Raw genomic sequence first — 5,987 nt, forward strand, 5'->3', positions numbered from 1 at the left:
TTTTTTTTTTTTTTTTTTTTTTTTGTTAATAAATAAAAGTCAAATACTTCCCACTTAAATTTTCAAAATTAGCTAATTTTCTTATTTGTTTATTCCAATATTGATAAAAACTCTCTTGTTTTTCATCTGCTTCAACTTCAAAATCTCAAAATATTATCAAACTTTGAACAAGAAAATAATTTTTTGTATCCATGGCTTCAAACCATTAAGTATATTTACGAAAGTTTAATTTTATTTCCGTTAAATAAGTATACTTTTTTAATCGACAAATCCTATTTTGATATAGATTAGCATTTAGATAAATTTTTCAACAAATCTATCATTTTTTAAGCATAAACGAGAAAAATTCATCGCACGTATGAACTATCGGACGAGATTTATGGCAACGCACAAGGAGGCCGAATCGATTGCTAACAGCTGATCGACTATTTATCTTTTAATTAAAAATTCTTTTGCCATTGGGTTGGGTCAATTTTCTGACTATTTTTCTTATAATTAAATAAAAAAATTATGTTATGTCATGTAGATATAGCTATAATTCCGGTTTGTTATTATGGTGATTTCGAATTAAATAAAAAATGGAAGAGTGATATACGTGGTGTTATTCCAATTTTCATAACATCGACTACATCATATGAGAAAATATACCACGATTTACAAGAAAAGCTCAAAGTCGATCCCTATTAATACAGTATGAAATTGAGATTTCTATTCAACGAGCATTCACTCATTTCGGTTCCACCTATGAAGGTTACTTTTGAAGTTGAAGTGAATTATCTATTAGCATTGAACAAAATGTACGTCATTCCTCTTTGCATGACTTTAGTGAGGAAGGATGTCGTCGAAATTGAATACGAAAATTCGGATGGAAGGGATCATAATGTTAATGATTTTTGGGACATAGTAGAGATAGCTCCTGAGAATGATGATATTATTCTCAAGACAGATGTTCCTCATTGTGATCTTGCCGTTTCGCATAGGATTTCCTCGATAGTTTAGGACAACAAGAACGAAAATTAATTTACAAATAAGGATTTGATTGTTTTATTCCATTAGAGACATAATCAAGTGGGAACTCAGGCTCTAGATCGAATGGACCATCTTATAATTCTTCGTTTGTGGTTCCCAATAATGAGAATTTTCATGTCGAACAACTATTTAAAACAAGAAAGATATACAGGAAGATGTACATTGAATTGTATTGAGACACCACTTTGAGTTCAAAGTAAAGAAATCAAAATAATTCATTATTAACAATTATCTGCGTCGACGACAGTTATCGTTGGTGTTTGTGAGCGACGAAGATGGACACGAATGAGTTATTTTTTGTTTATAAGTATACATAGGAGCATACTTGTGAAATGGAAATTCGTCAAAATGATCATAGGCGTTCCTGAGCGTAGTTTATTGGTCGATAGATAATGCACAAATATCATGATCTACAGAAAAGTTATAGACTTTTGGACACTATTAATGTTGTCCGTCGAGAGTATGGAGTGACCATGAGCTACCAAAAGACTTGGAAGGCACATTGGAGGATTTATTGAGCTCGATCGAGGAAAGTTATGTTAAATTGGCTAGGTATTACTATAACATGTAGAAAACTAATCATGACTCGGCAATTTTATTGAGATGGGGGGCCAGAATTGCTTCAAGTTTTTCTTATGGCTCTTAAACAATGCATTCAAGGATTTCGAAATGCGATGAAACCCCTAATTTTAGTTGATCATACAACATTGAACTCTTGATATTAAGGCAAGTTGATTTTGCTACATGTTAAGACACTTACATCCAAATTTACCGTCTTACACTTAGCATAGCCGATAGCGAAAATGTTTTGTCGATGCTTTAGTTCTATACAAAGTCGATGAAAGTAATTAGGGACGTTGATGACCTTGCCTTTGTAATTGATCAGGGACCATCTATAATAAATGGTATCGTTGAAACTTTTTCGAGGCACATCATGGGTATTACATGTATCATATACAAGGTAAACTAAAAAATAGGTATCAGGGCAAATGCATTGTTTCATTATTTAGGAAAATGACAGAAGCTTACAGTGTTGAAAAATGTAATAAGTTTAATGATATAAAATATATTTCATTTCCAACGTGGGATTAGCTTACAATGTTGAAGAATGTAAGAAGTTTATTGTTGAAATAAAATATATTCCATCTCCAACATGGGATTATCTAACATGAGAAGGGATTGAACATTGGGTATGATTATATTTTTCTGGACGTCAAATACAACATGATGACATAAAAAATGCCAAGTCTTTCAATGTATTATTCAAGAAGGATCAAGAGTTACCAATACTCGCAATGATTGAAACATTTGTAACAAGCTGTAACAGTAATTTCATGACAGACTTGCAAAGTCACAAATTTGCACAAGCGTGCTAGCCTCAACTCAAGAGAATAAACTCCTCAAGGCTGCAGAGGTCGCGATAAAATCGAATGCAAAACCATTGGATGAGTTGCTCTTCTCCGTGAATGTGCACACAATATGATATCATTGATAACACCTGTACTTGTCGATTTCAGTTAGAGAGTTTTTCATATGAGCATGTAGTCGTAGCGGCTATATATAGAGGCTTTTTAGTGAGAACCTTAGGCTTTCCTTATTACACGGCTAATTATTGGAGAGCAATATATGATGAGACTATATTTCCTCTACCCGTTGAAGTCGAGCAGAAAGTTCTCAACTCTATTCTCCCACTTAATATTTGTTGCCACCCGAAGTTGAATTGGTTTTGAACGTTCACGTAGATCTAGAATACCATCCACCAGATAGTTTTATCGTATACGTAGATGCAATTGGTGTAGAGCAACAGAGCGTACCAGCCAATTGTGTACAAGTCAAATTTTCTAAGATGACAAATAGACGAATGTGTAATCAATCAATATTAATCTTTGACCACGCTTTCATGTTCCGAATCAACTATTACAAAGTTACAGTTAGGTCCCCATACTTTGTTTTCATAAAATTAAAATAATATATAATTTATTATAGATCTCAATCAAAAAAATTAAATGAACAATATTTATATTTCTTAATAAATAGTATGACAATATTTATATTTCTTAATAAACAATACACAATATATAACAAATTGAAATTAAATAATCAATATTTACATTTTCAAATAAAATAATATACAATATTTACCATCACAATTGAAAATCACACGCTAACTTCTTCCTTCAAATTTGTGTCCAGGATTGGTCAATTTCATCAATCTTATATGTTATACTGAAAAATTCAATATCCTTGATTGCGAATATGTCACAATCGCCCATGCAATTAAATGATATTATGTTAGTTTGATAATGTATAGCTAAAAACCAAGTTTTCAAATTAAAAAATTTATAAATACTTACGATTTCTTCTGTCTCGCCATCGGCATGTCCTCTACAATGACTAGTTTGTCATGTACAATAACTTCTATGTGTATAGCTATCAAAGGAATGATCACAGCCACCGGCTCTAATATATGCTCGAGCTGGCCCTGTGTTAGACAGGTATGATCGGAGTCGTATACATATATAGTGGAATCAACAAAGACGATCTCCATAGCAAAGTATTGATGATTCACAATCACTAGAATGTACATATGCATATGACTCGCCCATGGTTTCTCCTGACACTTTTTCACATCTCTATAACCCACTCGAGCATATATTTAGACACCCTATCCTCATTCCCCAAAAATTGGAGCGACTAATTCTCAATGTTAATGGCACATAGAAACTCAGTGCTCAGTATGACTTGGCTTGGAACGTCAAATGATCTCGAATATCTTCAACCTCAATCGCACAACTGGTCCAAACCTAGTCGATGTGCTGCAGCAAGAAACATCAATTAAAAAAAAGAGAGTCATTCAATTTAATAAACAACAAATTATGTATATATCACAAAATAACAATTGCGATTACACTTACATCGTTGGCGAGCTAAGATGTCGAAGTTGTGATGTCCTAAAACCACTTATAAGCATCCAATATCATCCTTTGACATATGGTATAGGTAGCTTTGAAAAAAGAAAAAGAAAAAATGTTAAAAGAAACATAGATGTTTTAGCTACTTTACTAAATTCATAAAATACATACCTAGGCATAATTTTTCTCTACTCTGTCTCGAACGCTTTACACTTGGTAGGGCCTACATCTCGGAAGAGATTAGGGTACGTCTCGTCTATGAATGTCATTCCCTTTGCCTCAGCCATGAATGGAGAAGCAACATTGCGACTATAATCTTGATCTCTTGTCGACCACTTGCTCAAGCATGTCAATAGCACACTTCTTACCCTCTATCATGACAGGTGTCCTTTCCTATTCGCCATCTCCTCCGTCCTGGCCATCCCATCTATCCCAGGGCCGCCAACCTCTCACCTTGATGACCGTCTCCATCTCCTTCGCCTTGGAGATCGCCATCCCCTCTATCATTGGGGCCACCCCATTCTCTACTCCTCTTCTACCACCTCTTCTGTCACTATCGGAAACATCCCCCCACTCTACAGATCACAAAAATGATTTTAATGTACCTTCCTCGGTCCACAATGGTGGGACACACCCTATGTGACCACCTTTTCCATTACCATCTCTATCACCCTGTTTGTCACCCCCTCGTTTGCCCATTATATCCCCTCGTAGCGCTGCGGCCTCATCTTAAAGGTCTACTAAATGGTCTTGTAGCACTCCAATACTATGGCATAAATCTGCTACCTCACATCTCTACTCTCGTCGCAACACCCCTACCTCCTTTTGAAATACTTGTCGTAATGCACCCATCTCCTCTTTGATAAAATCAGTCGGCTAACATACATATCATCGAAATAAAGACTTTGTCTGTATGCAGAAGATTCATGGGGAAGGTCTCTAGATATGGGATGATGAGATCCCATCGACGAATATGATCCCCTCGACAAAGGTGATATCTGGGGTGAAGGTAGTCATCGATCAACTTGATGGCACTCCTACAAAAATAAAAACATTAAAAATTAATAACGTCATTAAAATAGCCCAACTCATGCAAAATGATAAACAATAAATTATATTTAATTAACATATCCAATCTCGGTTCAAGATGGATTAGACATGTACCACATCATAAGTATGCGGAACAGCTAATTCAAGTACAAAATCATGATCCTTATCCTCTATCGACGACGTCAACTTAGTTAGGATTTCAAGGTGACATATTGATATTTTAACTAGTTAATGATCTTGTGCTGAAATTTTAGAACGGTATACAATATAAATTCTAAATGTATAATACGTGAGGGTCATCGAGGACAGCTGATAATTGTTTGTCGAATGGACAACCATCTAATCGGGATATTCGCCAATGATGCATCTGAGGGACAGCGTGTCTTCCCTTTCCTTACAAATTGGGTACCCATGAGGGAGACAATTTCATATGTCAAATCTATAACACATACAATTATTATATATAAATTTAGCAAAAAAATATTTTAACATTAATTATGTAAAACATTTACCCGATTGCCAAAGGCAATCCATAAGTATAATACCTACGTAAGGGCCCCTTGGACTTTGAATTTGATTTAGTGAATACGTGTATGGTATCCAGAAAATACCTCCACCTCATGGATGGTAGTTGAAGGCATCAATGTGACCATCAACTTCCAAATAAAAAAGGTCAATCACAATCTTTTTGTGATGACATTTCACCATATTTTCAAGGATATATACCACTCCCAACTTCAATCTGTCCAACATCTGGTCGCATTCCTGATTGCAGTAGAAGCACCATCCACTGTCGCTAAAAATATGTGTCATATAGCCTATTATTTCTTTGAGTATCATCATTTGTTGCTTCATTGCCCATAATCTTTAGTCTAGTCATTAGAGAAAACTCAAATACAGAGAAACTAGTGACCTTGTCCCTGAGGTCGAAATGGAGTGCATTCCCGTCGAATAGCCTAAACAATCTATATATTAATGTATCAATGATATGTCTGG

This window comes from Olea europaea, chromosome 15 (genome assembly GCF_002742605.1).
Source record: "Olea europaea var. sylvestris chromosome 15, O_europaea_v1, whole genome shotgun sequence".
In the NCBI taxonomy this organism is placed as follows: domain Eukaryota; kingdom Viridiplantae; phylum Streptophyta; class Magnoliopsida; order Lamiales; family Oleaceae; genus Olea; species Olea europaea.